The following is a 20,681-nucleotide window of genomic DNA, read 5'->3' on the forward strand; positions in this document are numbered from 1 at the left end:
CTAAAGTTAATGCTAGGTGTAGGGTTAGGTTTTGGTTTAGGTTAAGTGTTATGGTTAGGGCTATGGCTCAGTTTTGTTTTAGGGATAGGGCTAGGGTTAAGGCTAGATTTTGGATGAGCATCATGGTTAGGGCTAGTGTTAGAGTGAAGTTTAGGTTTAGGGTTAGGGTTTGATTTAGCATTAGGGTTGATGTATAGTTAAGGCTTGTGCTAGGGTTTGGGTTCTGGGAAGGTATATGGTTAGAACTAGGGATACATCTAGGGTGAGAATTAGAGTTATTCTTAGGAGTAGGCTTCGGGTGAGGGTTAGGGTTAGGGCTAAATTAGGGCTAGGATTAGGACTAGGGTTAGTGTTAGGATTAAGCCTAGTGTTTGGGCTAGGGTTATGGTTAGCACTGGGGTTAGGTTAAGTTTAGAGGAATGGGTGGGGTTACACCTAGGTTTAGGGCTAGGGTGAGGCCTAGAATTAGGATTAGGCATAGGGTTATGGTTCAGATTAGGGTTAAGTCTAGAATTAGGCCAAGTATGAGGGGTAGGTTTTCAGATTGGGTTTTGGCTATGACTCAGGCTAGGGATAATATCAGGTCTAGGGTTATAGTTAATGATAGTTTTAGGATTAGGTTATGGCTTGGTGTAGTGTAAGGTTTAGGTTTATGTTAAAGGTCAGCTTTAGAGCTAGAATTATTATTTGTGTCACGGTCAGGGTCAGGGTTAGCATTTGGTTTACATCAAGGTTAAGGTGTTAGAGCTCAAATTAGCTTTAGGGTTAGGTTTAGAGTTAAGTAATGGAAGGGTTTACTTTAGGTGTTAGTTAAGGTTTAAGGTAATGGTTAGGTTAGGATAAGTGTTAGTGTTTGAGCTAGGGTTAGGGCTAGTGCACGGGTTAGGTTTAGGTTCAGTTCTGAGTTCAAGATTATTGTTAGAGTTAGGTTTAGCTTTAGGTATAGGGTTTTAATTAGGATTAGGGTTAGGGTTAGGGTAATGAATATGGTTAGAGCTAAATGTTGGGCTAGGTTTAAGTTTAGGATTAGGGCTAGGGTTAGGATTAGAGTTTAGAATAGTGCTAGGGTTATATTTAGTATAAGGGTTAGGCTTTGAGCTAGGTTTAGGTCTAGGGAGAGGGTTAGGTTTAGAGTTAGGGTTAGGGTTAGTGCTAGGCTTAAGTTTATGCTTAGAGCTAAGTTTAGGCCTAGGATTAGCTCTAGGTTTTGTGTTAGGTTTATGGCTAAGGTTATGACTATGGGTAATGTAAAAGCTAGGGTTATGTTTAGGGCTAGTTTTAGGTTTAGGGTTATGTCTAAGTCTAGTGTTAGGTCCAGGTTTGGGGTTAGTTCAGGTTTAAAGCTAGTTTAAGTGTTAGGATCAGGGTCAGTGTTCAGGATAGGGTTTGGTTTAGGGTTAGAGCCAAATTTAGGACTAGGTTTAGGTCTAGGGATAGGGTGTTTGGTTTAGGTTAAGGGTTATTGTTAGGGCTAGTGCTAGGAATTTGTTTCGGTCTAGGGCTAGAGTTATAGCTATATTTAGGATTAGCTTTGGCTCTAGGTCTGGTGTTAGGCTTAGGTACAAATAGGGTTACTGGTAGGTCTAGTGTTAGATTTTGGTTTAGGTTTAGGGTCAGGTTTAGACCTAGGGTTACTTTTAGGGTCAGATGAGGGTCAGGGTTAGGTTTAGAACTAGAATGATGGCTAGGGTTAAAACTAGTAATACTGTTAGTGTTTAAGTTAGGCTAAGCATTAGGGTTAGTACTAGGTTTAGCATTTGGTTTAGGGTTTGGCTTAGGGTACGGGATAGGGTTACACCTATGGTTAGGGCTCAGGTTAGGGTTAGAGTTAGGGCTAGTGTTAAGGTTCAGATTAGGGTTTAAGCTAGGGTTAGGACTAGAATTAGTGGTAGGATTTGTGTTAGGGTTAGGGCTAGTGTTATGACAACGACTAATGTATGAACTAGGGTTACAATTAAGGCTAGTTTTAGGGTTATGGTTAAGGCTAGGTGTAGTATTAGGGTTAATTTAAGTTAGGGTGACGATTAGAGCTAGGATTAGTGTTAGGGTCAGGGTCAGAGTAATTTTTAGAGTTAGAGTTAGGGCTAGGTGTAAGGTTTTGGTTTGGTTTAGGTTAAGGGTTTGGGTTAGGGATATGGATTGGATTTGTTTTATGGCTAGGGCCAGGGCTAGGGCAAGTTTTAGGATTAGCATTATGGTTAGGGGTAGTGTTAGGGTTTGGTTTGGCTTATGATTACAGTTAAATTTAGAGTTAGGTTTAGATTTAGAGATAGGTTTAGATCTAGAATTAGGATAGGGCTAAGGATAGAACGAGGGCTAGGGCTAGGGCAACAGTTATAGTTAGTCTTAGTGCCAGCATTATGTTTAGGAAAGGATTAAATTAGGGCAAGGAATAGAACTAGGCTTAGTGTTAGAATTAGGCCTAGGGTTAGGGCAGGAGTTAGGGTTAAGTTTAAGGTTTTGGTTAAATTTATGGTAAGGGATGGGGTTATAGGTACGTTTAGGGCTAGGGTGAGGATTAGAATTAGGGTTAGTGCTCAGGTTATGGTTTGGGTTAAAATTAAGGCTAGGTTTAGGGCTAGGATTACAGTTAGGGTGAATTTCAGGTCTAGGTTTACAGTTAAAGATAGTTTGTAGTTAGGTTTATGGCTACGCCTTGTGTAAGCATTAGGTTTAGAATTAGGGTCAGGTTTAGAGCTAAGGATATTATTAGGGTTATGGTCATGGTTAGTGTTTTGCATAGGTTAAGGTTTCAAGTTAGGACTCAAATTAGCATTAAGTTTAGGATTACCATAATGATAGGTTTAGGTGTAGGTTTCAGGTTAGATTTAGGGTGATGGATAGGGTGAAGTTTAGGGATAGGGTTAGGTTTAGGCCTAGGGTTAGCGTTATGGTTAGGGTTATGGTTAGGGTAATGGACAGGGTTAGAGCTAGGGTTACAGCTACTGTTATGGTTACAATTTATGATAGGGTTAGAGTTAGGTTTAGGGTTAAAGTTAGGGTTAGGGCTCTGAATAGGGCTAGGATTTGGGTTAATTTAGGACTAGGGTTAGGGTTAGGGTTAGGGTTAGGGATAGGGCTAAATTAGGGCTAAGATTATGCCTAGGTTTAGTGTTATGGTTAGGCCAATAGTTAGGGTTAGAGTTATAATTAAGGCTATGTTTAGGGCTAGGTTAAGGACTAGGGTTTGTGCTAGGGTTAAGGCTAGGATTATGACTAGGACTAAAGTCGGGTCTAGGGTTATGGCTAGGGATAATTTTAGGGTTAGGTTTATGGCTAAGTCTAGTGTAAGGGTTAAGTACAGGGTAATAGTCAGGTTTAGAACTATGGGAATTATTAATGTCAGGGTCAGTGTTGGGTTTTGGTTTAGCTTTGAGTTTAGGGTTAGGGCTTGAATTAGCATTAGGATTAGCTTTAGGGTAATGATAAGGTTAGATTTAGGTTTCAGGTTAGGTTTAGGGCAATTGACAATTTGTGGGATAGTGATAGGGTTAGGGTTAGGCCTAGGGTTACATTAGTGTAAGGGTAATATTTAGAGTAATGGATACAGTTAGAGTTAAGCTTATGGCTAGGGTTAGGTTTAGGATTAGGTCTTGAGTTAGGGTTAGTTTGAGGGTTAGATCTAGGGTTAGGTTTAGGGTTATGTTTAGCGTAAGGGTTAGGTTCAGAGCTATGGTTAGGGCTAAGCTGGGGTTTAGCTTCAGGGTTAGGACTAGGGATAGGATGACCATAGGTTTGTGTTAGATTTAGGGTTAGAGTTAGACCTAGGATTAGTGGTATGGTCAGTATAAGGGTCAGTGTTAGGGTTAGAATTTTTTATAGGATTAGAGCTAGAATAAGAGCTAGGTTTAGGGGTACTAATAGAGTTAGGATTTTGGTTAGCCTAAGAATTAGGGATAGGTGTAGGGTTACCCTTAGTTTTAGGGGTTTTCTTAGGGTAAGGGATTTGTTTAGAGCTAGGTTTAGGGCTATGGTTAGGGTTATAGTTATGATTAAATCTTGGTTTAGGTCTCGGATTAGGGCTAGTGTTTGTGTTAGGTTTAGGGATAGGATTAGGGCCACGCCTAATGTAAGAACTAGAGTTAAATTTAGGTTAGTTTTAGTGTTATGGTTAGGTTTAGTGTTAGGGTTAGGTTTAAGTTTAGGGTGATATTGATAGCTAGGGTTTGTGTTAGGATAAGAGTCAGGTGAGGGTTCATTTTAGGGTTAGGGATAGAACTCAAATTATTGTTAGGGTTATTCTTAGTATTTGGTTTAAGGTAAGGGCGGTGTTTAGAACTAGGTTGAGTGTTAGGATATGAGTCAGGGTCAGTGTTAGTTTTAAAGTTAATGTTACAACTTGAATTAGGGCTAGGGATAGGTCTAGGTTTAGTGTTAGGGTTTTGTTTAAGTTAATGTTTAGGGTTAGGGCTATTGCTTGCTTTTGGTTTAGTCCTAGGGTTAGGTTGAGGGATAGTGTAAGTGTTAAGCTTAGGCTTAGGGTTATGGTTAGATTTGGAGTTAGGGTTAGATCTAGGGTTAGGGCTAGGACTAAGGATAAGGCAAGGGTTAGAGCTAGGGATAGGGTTATGGTAAGGGATAGGGTTAGAACTAGGGATAGGAATAGGGTGAGAGTTAGAGTGAGCTATAGGGCTATGGTTAGTGTTAGGGTTAGAGATAGGGATAAATTTGTGTTAGGATTAGGGCTAGGTTTATTGTTTGGCTTAAGCCTAGAGTTAGGGTTAGGATTAGGTTTAAGTTTAGGGTAAGAGTTGGCATTATAGCTAGGTATAAAGGTAGGGTGAGGGTTACAATTTGTGTTAGAGGTAGGGTTACGGTTAGGGTTATGATTAAAGCTAAGTTTAGAACTAGGATGAGGGCAATGGTTTATTTTAGTATTAGGATTGGGATTAGGGCTAGGTATAATTTCAGTTCCAGATTTCTGGTTATAGATAGTTTTAGGGTTAGGATTATGGCTAGGTCTAGGGTAAGGGTTAGGTTTAGGATTATGTTCAAATTTAGAGCTAGGGGTTTTATTTGGGTCAAGGTCAGGATTAGGCTTTTGGATAGGTTAAGGTTTAAAGTTAGGGCTTGAATTAGTGTTAGTGTTAGGGTTAGGGTAATGATATTGTTAGGTTTAGGTTCAGGTTAGGTTCAGGGTAATAGATTGGGTTAAGATAAGAGTTCATGCCTAGGTTCACCATTTGGGTTATGGTTTTTGTTATCATAATGGAGAGAGTTGGAGATCAGTTTAGGGCTAGGTTTATGGTTATGAATAGGTCTAGGGTTAAGCTAGAATTAGGGTTTGTTTTTGGGTTAAGTTAGCAATAGGGTTAGGGTTATTGATAATGTAAGTGCTATGGTGATGTTTAGGGCTAATTTTAGGGTTTTAGGGCTAGAGTTAGTGTTAGGGTTATGTTTAGGGTTAGAATGTTGTTTAGAGCTAGTAGTTTTAGGGTGTCAGGTTCAGGGTTAGTTTAAGGGTTTGGCTTACAACTCATATTAGGGCTAGGGTTAGGGCTAGGTTTAAGGTTAGGGTTTGGTTTAGGTTAAGGGTTAGGGTTATAGCTATAGCTAGATTTTGTTTTAGGGCTAGGGCTAGGGTTAGGACTAGATTTAGGATTAGTGTAGGGTTTGGGCAAGTGTTAGGGTTTGGCTAGATTTCGGGTTAGGGCTCGATTTAGAGTTAAGTTTTGTCTAAGGTTAATGCTAGGGCAAAGGATAGGGCAAGGGTTAGGGCTAGGGTTAGGGTTATTGTAAGGGATAGGGGTAGAATGAGTGAAAGGTCTAATGTGAGAGTTAGAGATAGTCTTAGGACTAGTGATAGGGATAGGGCTAAGATTAGGGCTAAGTTTAAGTCTAGGATTAGTGTCAAGGTTAGGCCTAGTGTTTGGGTTAGTATTGTAATTAAGGCTATGTTTAGGCCTAGGATAAGGGCTAGGGTTTGTGTTAGGGTTAGGGCTAGAATTATGACTAGGGCTAATGTCAGGTCTAGGGTTACATTTAGGGATAATTTTAGGGAAAGTTTGATGGCTAGGTCTATTGTAATGGTTAGGTATAGGGTAAGAGTCAGGTTTAGAGCTAGGGGAATTATTAGGTCAGTGATAGGGCTTGGTTTAGGTTTTAATTTAGGGTTATGGCTCAAATTAGAGTTAGGTTTAGGGTTAGAGTAAAGATACGGTGAGGGTTAGGGTTCAGGTTACATATAGTGTAATTGATAGTTTTGGGGATATTGATAGGGTTAGGGTTAATCTTAGGGTTAACATTAGGATAAGGGTTATGTTTAGGGTAAAGGATAAAGTTATAATTAAGTTTAGGGTAGGGTTATGGTTAGGATTAGGTCTTGGTTTAAGGTTAGGGTGAGGGTTAGGATTAAGGCTAGGTTTACAGCTCGGATTATGGTTTGTGTTAGGGCTAGTGCTAGGATTAAGGCTAAGGCTAATATCACATCTAGCATTACAGTTAAGGGTAGTTGCAGGATTTGGTTTTGAATAGGTCTACTGTAAAGTTTAGGTTTAGGGTAAAGGTCAGGTTTAGAGCTAGGTGTGTTATTACCATCAGGGTCAGGATTAGGGATTGGTTTTGGTTAAGGTTTTGGGTTAAAGATCAAATTAGCATTAGGTTTAGAGTAATGGATATGGTTAGGTTTAGGGTTCAGGTTAGGTTTAGGGTTTTGAATAGCCTTAGGGATAGCTATACAGTTAAGTTTAGTCCTATTGTTAGTATTTGTGTTAAGCTTAAGTTCAGGGTAAAAGACAGGATTACAGCTAGGGTTAGGGCTATGTTTATTTTTAGGATTAGCGCTAGTGATAGGGTTAGGGTTAGGGTTAGGGTTAGGCCTAGGGTTAAGTTTAGGTTTAGGGTAAGTGTTATGGCTGGAGCTAGATTTAGGGCTAGGGCAAGGATTAGGTTTAGAGCAGGTCTAGGGTAAATGTTAGGGTTAGGGCTACATTTAGCATTAGGGTTAGGGTTAGAGTTACGGTAATGGATAGATTTAGAGCTAGGGTTTGGGCAATGGTTACAGTTAAAATTAGGTTTAAAGTTAGGGTTAGGGATAGGGCTACATTAATGTTTAAGGTTAGGATTACGGCTCAGTTTAGAGGTAGTGTTATGATAAGAGTTTCTTTATTCAGATTTCTTTGATACAATCCAGGATTTATCTTTAACTAACCTTATTCTGTTTCCCAGGTTGAGGCCTTTTGGTTCAATGGTTTGGTGTCCAGAACAGTTAATATTTTCATTTTACTTCATTTTGACCTATATGAGTATATGTAAATGACCTGGAAATCAAACAGGGTTTATGCCAGCTGCTTGAAACTGCACACACACCCTCAATTCTTTGTGTGGACACTCTGGTATGTTCCTTGTGAGTGTAGGCCTAAGCTGAAGCATGCAAAAACAACTTTATCCAAGAGCCCTTTAGGAGAATGTAGGGGATATGTGTGCACTGAAATTTCTCCCATAATTATTTTGTCAGATTTGTTTGATACTGCGTAGGATTCATTATTTAGCTTGTCCCACAAAGCTCTCCAAGTGTGGACATCTAGGATCAATGGTACTCTAATTAGGTTAGGGTTAGTGCTAGGTTTGTGGTTAGGGCTAGGGTGAGATGTAGTTTTCGGGTGAGAGTAAGTTTTGTACATATTTCTTTGATACTAGGAAGGAGTCATCTTTTACCTAGTCTTAGTATGCTCCTCAGTTTTGGGCCTTCTCATTTCAATGGTTCACTAATAGGGACACTCTCTATTTTAATGTTTCACTTCATATTGACCTATATAGATAAATGAAAATGGAGGCTGAAATCAAACCAGGATGGTGCTAGCTGCTTGAAACTTCAAACACGGAATCAGTTCTCTGTGGGAACTCTCTGGTGTGTTCCTTGTGAAAGTAGCCCTAAGATGAAGATGGCAAAAACAACTTTATCCAAGAGCCCTTTAGCAGAAAACATAGAAATATGCATGAACTGAAATACCACATTAATTATTTGATCATATTTCTTTGATACTGCATAGGATTCATCTGACAGCTTAACCCACTAGGCTCCCCAAGTTTGGGACTTATAGGATCAACAGTTTTCAAACAGGTTAGTGTTTGTGTTAAGAATAGTGTTAGGGCTAGTGTTAGAGCTAGTATTAGGGTTAGAGTTAGTTTTGTTCAAATTTCTTTGATACTGGGCAGGATTCATTTTTCTCCTAACCTTACTATACTCCACTTGTTTGGGCCTCCTAGGTTCAATGGTTCACTCTAAGGAACAGTTTGTATTTTAAAGTTTCAGTCCATTTTGTTCTATACAGGAAAGTTAATGGAGTTGAAAATCAAACAGGGTTTGTGCTAGCTGCTTGAAACTTCACACACTCCATCAGTTCTCTGTAGGGACTCTGGTATTTTCCTTGTAAAAGTAGGCCTATGCTTATGCATGCAAAAACAACTTAATCTGAGACCACTTTAGGAGAAAACAGGAAAATATGCATGTACTGAAATACCTCCCATAATTATGTGGTCAGATTTTTTTGATATTGTGTAGGATTCATCACTTAGCTTGCCCCAAAAGACTCCCCAATGGTGGAAATTCTAGGATCAATGATTCTCTAATCAGGTTAGTGTTAATGTTAGGTTTAGGGTTATGGTTAGGGCTAGAGTTACAGGTAATGCTAGAGTGAGAGTTAATTTTCACAAATTTCTTTTATACTGGGCAGGAGTCATCTTTTATCTAGCCCTATTATGCTCCCAAGGTATGTTCTTCTCAATTCAATGGTTCACTCTCATGAACACTTTGTATTTTAAGGTTTCATTTCATTTTGACACCTATGGGTAAATGGAAATGGCGGTGGATATCAAACAGGCAGCTCTTCCCCTAAACATAACCCTAAATCTAACCATAAAAAAGCCATAATCCTAAGCCTAAGCCTAACACAAATTTTAGACCTAATCCAAGCCCTAATTTAGCCTTAACCCTAACCCAAACTCTTAGGGCTAAAGACTAACTCTAACTCTTGCCATATCCCTATTCCTAGTTCTGACCCTATCCTTTACCATAACCCAAACACTAGCCCTAATCTTAGCTCTAACACTAGCCATAGCCTTAACCCTAGAATTAACCATAACTCTAAATCTACTCCTAAGCCAAAACTCACCCTATCAGTAGCAATAACACTAACACTAATCATAAAACTACTCTAAACTGTAGCTTTAGTCCTAAAACAAAACCAAGCCATAGGAATAATGGTAAACTTTAACCTAAACCAAGTCCTAACCCTATATCCAGCCCTAAGCCTACCCCTAATTTGAGTCCTATCCCTAACCATAAAATGAATCGTGATTCTGATGCTGACCCTAACACTAACCCTAGTTAAAAACGTCACCCTAAACCTAAGCATAATCCTAAAACTAGACTCAGTCCTAAATGTAACCCTAAAACTAGCCCTAATCATAACCTTAGTTCTTACAATAGCTATATCCCTAAAAAGAGCACTAATGTAACCAAAAACCTAGCCCTAATCCAAGACCCAACCCTAGCTTTAACCTTAACTCGAACCCTAAACCTAGACCGACCCCTTACGCTAAACCTAACCCTAACTTTAATCCTTGCACCAAACCTAAACCTAACCCTACACCTTGACCTGACTCTAACCATAACCCTAGCTCTAACCCTAGCTCAGACTGTATCCACTAACCTAACCCTAAGCCTAAACCTAATGCTAATCCTCAGCCTGACCCTTCCACTATCCTTAAATCTAACCTATCCATTACCCTAAAACTAACCTGAACCTAACCCTAAAAATATCATTACCCAAATTGTAGCCTTAACCCTCATGCAAACTTGAGCCCAAAACCTAACACTAAACCTAATCCTAACCATAACCCTAACCCTAATACTAACCCTAATTCTAACACTAACCCTAAAAGTAACCATAAATCTAACCTGAATGCTAACCCTAACAATAAAGCTAAGCCTAACCCTAACACTAATACTAACTCAAACCCTATCCCTAAGCCTAAACCTAAACATAACACTAACCCTACCCCTAACAATAACCCTAAACCTATCCATAACCCTAACACTATTGTTAACCCTAACCCTGACCCTAAACCTAACATGAACCCTAACTCTAAACCTAACAATAACCCTAACACTAACCCTAACCTTAACCCTAAAACTAATCCTTAACCTAATCCTAAACCTAACACAAACCTTAAACCTAACCCTAAACTAACCCTAATCCAAACTTAACCATAACACTAACACCAACCCTAAAACTAACCCTAACACAAAACCTAACACTAACACTAGCTTTAATCCTAAACCTATTTTACCATAGACCTAAACTAACACTTACCATAACCCTAACCCTAAACCTAAACCTAACCCTAACACTAACCTTAACCCAACACATAACCCTAACTCTAATACTGAACCTAACCGTAACGCTAACACTAACGCAAACTTTAACCCTAACCCTAACCCAAACACTAAGGCTAACCCTAATATTGACTTTAAACAGTACCCTATTGCTAACCCTAACACTAACCCTAACGCTAAACCAACCCTAATATTAACCCTAACCCAAAATCTAACACAAAACCTAACTGTAAATTTAACGCTAACACTACCCCTAACCCTAACCATAACCCTTATGCTAATCCTAACCATAATCTGAAACCTAACACAAACCCTAAATCTAACCATAACACTAAACCTAACCCTAACCCTAAAAATAAGCATAAAACTAACCTTAAACCTAAGACAAACTTTAAACCAAAAACAATTTTAAACGTAAGCTAACCCTAACCGTAACCATAAACTAACCATAACACTAACCTTAACTCCAAACCTAAACGTATCACTGACCCTAACTGTAAATATAACCCTAAACCTGACCCTAACCTTAACCCTAACATAAAAACAACACCCAAAAATCCATAACTCTAACCCTAAACTTAAACCTAATACTAACAGTAACTCTATATATAACCCTAACACTTAACCTAAATCTAACCCTAACCCTAAACCTAACCCTAACTTTAATCCTAATACTATCTGTAACCCTAACCCTAAACCTAATCCTAAAGCAAACCCTAACCTTAAGCCTGAACCTAACTCTTACACTAAACCTAACCCTTACCATAACCCTAACCCTAACACTTACCCTAACACTAAGACTAAACCCAACCCTAAACCTAACACTAAAGCTAACCCTAAAACTTACCATAATGCTAAACCTTACCCTAACACGAACAATAAAATTAACTCTAACCCTAACAATAACACTAACACTAACACTAACACCAAACCTAACCCTAATCAGAAACCTATCCCTAACAATAACCCTAAGCATAACACTAAGTCTAAAACTAAACATAAAACTAACCCTAATGCTAACCGTAACACTAAGCCTAAACCTAACCCTAAGGATAAGCCGAATCCTAACCCTATCCTTAACCATAACCCTAAACATAACAATAATCCTAATCCTGACCCTAATCCTAAACCTAACAATAACCCTAAACCTAAAACTAACCCTAACCAAAACCTAAACCAAACCCAGAAAACTAACCCTAACATTAACCTGAAAATAAACACAAACACTAACACTAACCCTAACCATAAGCCTAATCCTACCCATAAACCTGACCTAACACTAAACCTACCTTAAACCTAACAAAAATCCTAAAAATAACCCTAACACTAAACCTAACCCTAAGCCTAACCAAATCCTAATTGCAACCCTAACCCTATCTCTAAACCTAAAACTAACACAAAACCTAAACCATCCCCTAATCCTAAACCTAACACAAAAATTAACCCTAAATGTAAAACTAATCCTAACTCTTACCCTAAACCTAAAACTAACCCTAAATCTAACCCTAACTCTAAAACTAACCCTAACATGAAACCTAACCCTAACACTAACCTTAAATCTAACCCTAATGTTAACACTAACAATAACCTAAACCCTAACCCCAAACCTAAATCTAATTTTAACTGTAATCCTAACCCTAATGCTAACCACAAACCTGAAACAAACCCAAACACAAACCATACAACTAAACCGAACCCTAACCTTAACTCTAACCCTAAAACTAATATTAACACTAACCCAAACCCTAACACAAACACTATCCCTAATCCTAACCCTCACACTAACCGTAAACCTAACCCTAACCATAATTTTAACTATAAATCTAAACTTAACCTAAACCTAACCTTAACACAAAACTTAACAATAACCCTAACCCTAACCATAACACAAAACCTAAACCTAACACTAACACTAACCCTATCCCTAAAATTAAAAATAACTCTAACCATAAACCTAACTTTAACACTAACCCTAAACCTGAAACTTACCTAACAAAACCCTAACCTTAAACCCAACCCAAAACCAAAGCCTAAATCTATTCTAATACTAACCCTAACAGTTACCCTAACCCTAAATCTAAATCTAACACTAAACCTAACACTAACCCTAACCCTAACCCTAAAACTAACACTAACACTAAAACTTACAGTAACCCTAACCATAAACCTAACACTAAAACAAACCCCAACCCTAACCCTATCACTAATTCTAATCCTAACCATAACACTAAACCTAACCATAACAGGGACCCTAAACCTAATTCTAAACCTAACTATAACCCTAACACTAAACATAACAAAAACCCTAACCCCGAAACTAATCCTTATCCTATTCATATACCTAACACTTACCCTAACTCTAAACCTATCAAAAAACCTAAACCTAACCCTAACCCTACCACAAATCCTAACCCTAACACTAACACTAAACCTAACACTAACCCTAAACCTAACTCAAACCCTAAATCTAAAACTAACCCTAAAACTAAACATAACACCAACATTAAAAATAACATTAATCCTAACCCTAATTTTTAGACTAACACTAACTCTAACACTAACACTAAACCTAACCCTAATCCTAACCCTAATCATAACAGTAACCCTAACCCTAACCCTAACACTAACTCTAAACCTTTTCCCTAAACCTAAACCTATTTTTAATACTAAGCCTAACCCTAAACCAAACACTAACAGTAAACATAAACCTAACCCTAAAACTAACACTTACACTAACCCTAACCTAAACCTAACCCTAACAATAACCCAAACCCTAACAAAAACCCTTAAATTATCCCTAACCCTAACCCTAACAAAAACCCTAAACTTAACGCACTAACCATAACCCTCAACCTAAACCTAAACCTAACTCTAACCCTAACCCTAACTGTAAACCTAACCCTGACAGTAAACCTAACACTAAATCTAATGCAAAAATCAACACTAACACTAAAACTAACCTTAATCCTACCCATAAACCTAACCATACACTTATCTTGAACCTAAACTTAATAAAAAACCTAACCGTAACACTAACACTGACCCTAACTCTAACCCAAACCCTAATATTAAGCCTAACTCTGACCCTAAACCCCATCATAACACTAACTCTAATGCATAATTTAACACTAACACTAAACATAACCTTAACCCTAAACCTAATCCTAATCTTAACCCTAAATATAAACTAACCTTAAAACGAACCCTAACCCAAACCCTAAATGTAACCCTAAACCTAACACTAACCATAACCCTAAGCTTTACCATAACCCTAAAGCTAACTCTAATGCTAAATCTAAACCTAATTTTAATGCTAACATTAACACTGACTCTAACCATAACCCAAGCCTCACATTAACCCTAAAAATAACCAAAACATAACACTAACCCTATCAGTAAAATTAACCCTAACACTAACCCTAACCCTAAAACTAACCCTAAACCTAACTCTAACACAAACACTAACCCTAACCATAATACTAACCCTAAACTTAACCATAAACAAATCAGTAACCCTAACCATAAGCCTAAACCTAACACTAACCCTAACACTAAACCTTGACCTAATCATAATCCTAACCTTAAAATTAACACTAACACTAACCCTAAACCAAACACTAACCCTAACCCTAACCGAACCCTAACATTAAACCTAACACTAATCTTAAACTTAATTATAATGCCAATCATAACCCTAAACCAATCCTAACACTAATGCTAACCCTAAAATTAAACCTAAAACTAACCCTAAACCTAACCCAAAACCTAATGTTAATCCTAACATAAATCCTAATCCTAAACCTAACCCTAAACCTACCATAAACCCTAAACCCAACCATAATGCTAACCCTAACTCTAACCCTAAACCTAAACATAACTCTAACCCTAAACATATCCCTAACAAGAAACATAAACCTTAACTTAAACGTAACTTTAACATAAACTCTAACCCTAACACTAACCCTAAAACTACACTTAACCCTGACTCTAACACTAACACTAACCCTAACACTTACCCTAACTCTAACCCTAACAAACCCTAACCCTAAACCTATCCCTATCATTAATATGATCCCTAAACCTAACCCTAAACATATCCCTAACCTTAACACTATCCCTAACCCTAACCCTAATCCTAAATGTAAACCTGAACCTATTCCTAACCAAAACACAAAACTTAACCCTAATCCTAACACTAACCCTACAAAACCCTAACCCTAACCAGAACCCTAACCCTAACACTAACCCTTTCTGTAACCCTAATCCTAACACTAACCTCACACTGACACAAACCCTAATGCTCTCCATAACCCTAACCCTAACCTAACCCTAACCCTAAACCTAATCTAAGCCTTACCCTAACCCTAACCCTAACACTAACTCTAAAACTAACCTTAACCTAAATCTAACGATAACCCTAACAATAAACTTAACCCTAAACATAACACTAAATCTAACCCTAACACGAACCTTAACCCTTACCCTAACCCAAAGCTAAACCTAAACCTAAGCCTTACCCTAACACAAACCCTAACACTAACAGTAAAACTAACCCTAACCCTATCCTTATCCCTAACCCTAACACTAATCCTTAACCTAACTCTAACACTAACACGAACTCTATCCATGACTGTAACCCTAAACCTAACACTTACCCTAACCCTAACCCTAACACTTACCCTAAACCTAACACTAAACCTAACCCTAACCCTAACATTAACCTTAAGCCTATTCCTAAAAATAACACTCACCCTAACACTAATCCTAAGCCTAACCCAAACACTAACCCTAACCCCAACCCAAACCCTATGACTAACACTAACAATAAACATAACCCTAAACATATCAGCAAACCTAAACCTATCACTAAAATTAACCCTAACCTTAACCCTAACTTAACAGTAGACTAACCCTAACACTAGACCTAAATGTAAACTTAACACTATCCCTAAAAATAACCATAACACTAACCCTAAACCTAGAATAACACTAACCATAAAACTAACCCTAACCCTAAACCTAAGCCTAACACTAATCCTCAACCTATACCTAACCCTAACACTATCCATAACCCTAATACTAACACTGACCCAAACACTAAAACTAACCCTTACTCTAAATCTAACCATAATCCTAACCCTAACACTCACCCTACCCCTACACCCAATATGCACCTTAAACCTAAATCTAACACTAACACTAACACAAACACTAAGCATATCACTAACCCTACCCTAACACTAACACTAACCTTGAACTGAACCCTTACCAAAACTCTAACCATTTCCCTAACCCTAACCCTAATTTAACACTAGCATTAACCCTAACCCTTACCCTAACCCTAATTTAAAGTGTAACCCAACCCTAACAATAACCCTAATCATAACATAAACCCAAACACTAAGCGTAAAACTAACCGTAACATAACCCTAACACTAACCCTTACCTAACCCTAAAATAAAACCTAACACTAAATGTAACCTTAAACCTAAACCTAACCCTAAACTTTATTTTAACCCTAACCCTAAACTGAGCACTAACCCTAACCCTAACACTAACACTAACCCTAACCCTAATACTAACCTAAAACTTACCCTAAACCTAAACCTAACCATAACCCTAATGCTAACCCTAACACTAATTCTAAACCTAACCCTAACACTAACCCTAAACCTAACCCTAACCCTACATCTAACCCTAACTCTAACCCTAACACTAACACTAACACTAACACAAACCCTAACTCAAACCATAACCCTAAACCTAACCCAAACATAACCCTATCCCTTAACTAACCCTAACCCTAACACTAAAACTAACCATAAAAGTAAAGCTAAAACTAACCCTAATACTATACCTAATTCTAACTCTAACCCTAACCATAACACTAAACATAACTCTAACCCTAACCCTAAAACTAAACCAAAACCTATCCCTTACTATAACACTATACCTAAACCTAAGTGTGAACCGAACACTAACAATAACTTTAACATTAAACATAAACCTAACACTAAAACTTATCCTAACCCTAACATGAACCCTAACCATAAACCTAACATTAACCATAAACCTAACCCTAATACTAAAACTAATCCTAACCATAAACCTAACACTAACACTAACCCTAAACCTATTCCTAACCCTAACTCTAAAATTAACCCTAACTGTAAACCTTACACGGTACCTAAATCGAACCCTAACCCTAACCCTATAACTTACCTAACCCTAACCCTAAACCTACACAAACCCTAACCCTAAAACTAAACAAAACCCTAAACCTTACCAAAACCCTAACACTAACATTAATACTAACACTAACACTAACCCTGTCTAACCCTAACACTAAACGGAACCATAACCATAACCCTAACCCTAACACGAACCCTAAACCTAACCCTAAACCTAAATGTAACTATAACCCTAACCCTAACTGTAACCCTACTGTTACCCTAACCTTACACAAACACTAACTCAATTGTAACCCTAACACTAACTCTAATCTTAACCGTAATTTTACACCTAACACAAACCCTAACCCTAAACCTAAACCTAAAATTAAACCAAAATGTAATCCTTACCCTAATCTTACTCCTAACCATAACACAAACCCTAAACCTAATCTGAACCCTAACATTAACCTTAACTTTAAACCTAACACTAAACCTTAACCTAACTCTAACCCTAACACTAACCCTAAACCAAACTCTAACCCTAACTGAAACACTAAACCTAACCTTAAGCCTAACCCTAACTGTAAAACTAACCCTAACACTAAACCTAAACCTAGAACTATCAATAACCCTAAACCACACCCTAACATGAAACCTAATCTTAAACCTAACCAAAACCCTATCATGAACCCTAACTCTAACCCTAACCCTAATCCTAACACTAACCCTAAACCTCTTCCTAACCCTAACACTAATCCTAACCCTAGCCATAACCCTCTCACTAACGCTAATTCTAACACTAAACCTAAACATATACCTAACCCTAACCCTAACCAAAGTCTTTACCCTAAAACTAACCCTAACACTACCCATAACCCTAAAATTAACCCTAAACCTAATCCTAAACTTAACTCTAAACCCAACCCTAACACTAATCCTAACCATAACTCTAAACGTAACTCTAACACTAAAACTAACACTAACCTGAAACCGAACAAAAACCCTAAACCTAACACCAAACTTAACCATAACCCCAACCCTTATCCTAAACCTAACACTAACACAAATCTTAAACCTAACCCTAACACTTACCCAAACACTAATCCTAACCATAACCCTAGGTCTAACACTAAACCTAAACCTAAATATAAACATAAACCTAACACTAAACCTAACAAGAACACTAACCCTAACTGTAACATTATTCCTAACCCTAAACCTAACCATAGCCTATAACCTAAGCATAATCCTAACCCTAATATAAAACATCACCCACATCATAACCCTGACCCTAACCTAAACCTAATCCTAATCGTAGCCCTAACCCTAAACTAATCCTATCCCTAACATGAACAATAACACTAACCCTAACACTAACACTAAACCTAAACCCAACCATAACCCTATCTCAAAGCCTAACCTTAACATTAACCCTAAACCTAACATTAACCCCAAAACTAACCCTAAGGCAAATTCTAACCCTTACTAACCCTAATCTTAACCTAACCCTAACCATAACCCTAACTCTAACCCTAACCCTAACACAATCCCTAAACCTGACTGTAACCCTAACACAAACCATAACCAGAACCCTAACACTAAACTTCAACCAACACCTAACCCTAAAACTAACTCTAACCCTAACACTGACACTAAATCTAATTCTTAAACTAAACCTAACACTTACCCTAACACTAAACATAACCCTAATCCTAAGTCTAAACCTAACACTAAACCTAAACCTAATCTTAAACTTAACCCTAACCCTAAACCTAAACCTAACACTAAGCCTATCAGTAACACTAACCCTAAATCTAACACTAACCCTTACACTTACCATGACATGAACCCTAACCCTAACACTAACACTAATCATATACCTGCCCCTAACCCTAACACTATTCCTAACCCGAACCCTAATTCTAACACTAATCTTAACCCTAAACTTAACATTAACACTAACACTAACCACAACATGAATCCTAACCCTAACCCTAACACTAACCCTAACTCTAACCCTAGCCCTAACAATAACATTAAACACTAAAACTAAACCTATCACGAACCCTAAACCTAAATCTAACCATAAACCTAACACCAACCTTAACACTAACCCTAACAGTAACCTTAATTCTAACCGTAACCCTAAATCAACCCGAACCCTAACCCTAAGCCTAACACTCACTCTGACCCTTACCCTAACACTAACCCTAATGCTAAACCTAAACCAAAGACTAACCTTAACCCTTAACCTAAACCTAAACCTAATCCTAATTGTAACCCTAACCCTAAAACTTACCCTTACCTAAAAATATACCTAACCCTACCCCTAACCCTAACAACAAACCTAAACTTCATCCTAACCAAAACCCTAACTCTAACCCTCACACTAAGCCTATCACTAATCCTAACACTAACCCTAATCCAACCCTAACTCTATCCCAAAACCTAACTATAACCCTAACCCAAACACTAATGCTAACCCTTACCCTAATCCTAACCCTAACACTAAACCTAACCATAAAAATAAACCTAATGCTATCCTTCACCCTAACACTTATTCTAACACGAACCCTAACCTTAACCCTAACCATAACCTTACCTTAAATATAACAATAACCCTAACACTAAACCAAATTCTAACCCTAAACTTTACCCTAACACGAACCTTAACCTTAACCATAACACTAACCTAACACTAACACTAACTCTAACACTAACTCTAACCCTCACACTAAACCTAAAGCTACCACTGACCCTAATCCTAAACTTAACACAAACCCTAAACCTAACTCTAACCTGAACCTAACCCTAACATTAACTTTCAACATAACACTAAAACTAACCCTAAAACAAATCCTAACTTTAACCTAACACTTATTGTAACCCTAAGTCCAAACCAAACCCTAAACCTCACCCTAACCCTAACTCTAAACGTAACACGAACACTAACAGTAATCCTAAAACAAACCCTAAACCTAAATCTAACCCTTACCCAAACATTAGTCCTAACCCTAACCTTAAGCCTAACATAACATTAACCCTAACCCCTAATCCTAATCCTAACCCTAACCCTAACAGTAAACACAAACCCAACCCAACCCTGACACAAACTCTAACCGTAACCCAAACCCTAACTATAAAACTTACCCTAAACCTCACCATAACCAAAACCCTAACCCTAATACAAATCTAAACCTAACCCTAATACTAACAATAATCCTAACACTAACCCTAACCCTAACCCTAACCCTAACACAAACCCTAAAACTAATCCTAACCCTAACCCAAACCCTAACCCTAAACTTTCCCAAACCCTAACCCTAACCATAACCATAACCCTAACTGCAACACTATCCCTAACCCTAACCCTAACCCTAACCATTACCATAACCCTAACCCTAAACAAACCCTAACCCAGCACTAATGTAACACTAACACTAACTTAAACTTTATTCCTAAACCTAACCCAAACCCTAATCGCAACCCTAACACTACCCATAACCTAACCCTAACCCTAATTTTAACTCTAACCTTAACCATAAAACTAACCATAATTCTAACCCTAAAACTATCCCCAACCCTAACACTAAACCTAAATCTAAACTTAACCCAAAGACTAATACTAACCCTAACCCTAACCCTAACACTAACAGTAACGTTAACCCTAAACTTAACTCTAACCCTAACAGTAAGCCTAATCCTAAACCTAACCCTAAACCTTACCCTTACCATAACTGTAACCCTGTCACTAACACTAACCCTAACCCTAACCATAACTCTATCCCTAATCTTAAACCTAGCACTAAAACTAACCCTAACCATAAACCTAACACTAACCAAACACTAACACTAAACTTAACCCTAACTCTAACCCTCACCCTAAACTTAACAATAACCCTAACCCTAACCCAAACACGAACCCTAACCCTACTCCTAACCCTAACACAAACCTAACTATAAGCACTAAACCATACCGAAGCACTAATCCTAACCCTAACCCTAACACAAACCCTAAACCACATACTAATCTTAACCACCCTAACCCTAACCCTAACCCTAAAGCTAAACCTAACCCTTACACTAACCTAAGCCTCACCCTAACCCTAATTCAAAACCTAACACTAACCCTAACTCTAATCCTAAACCTAATTCTAAACTTAACCCAA

Source organism: Marmota monax, unplaced genomic scaffold (assembly GCF_021218885.2).
Source record: "Marmota monax isolate L192 unplaced genomic scaffold, Marmota_monax_Labrador192_F-V1.1 WCK01_AAM20220418_F8-fsc00270, whole genome shotgun sequence".
NCBI lineage: Eukaryota > Metazoa > Chordata > Mammalia > Rodentia > Sciuridae > Marmota > Marmota monax.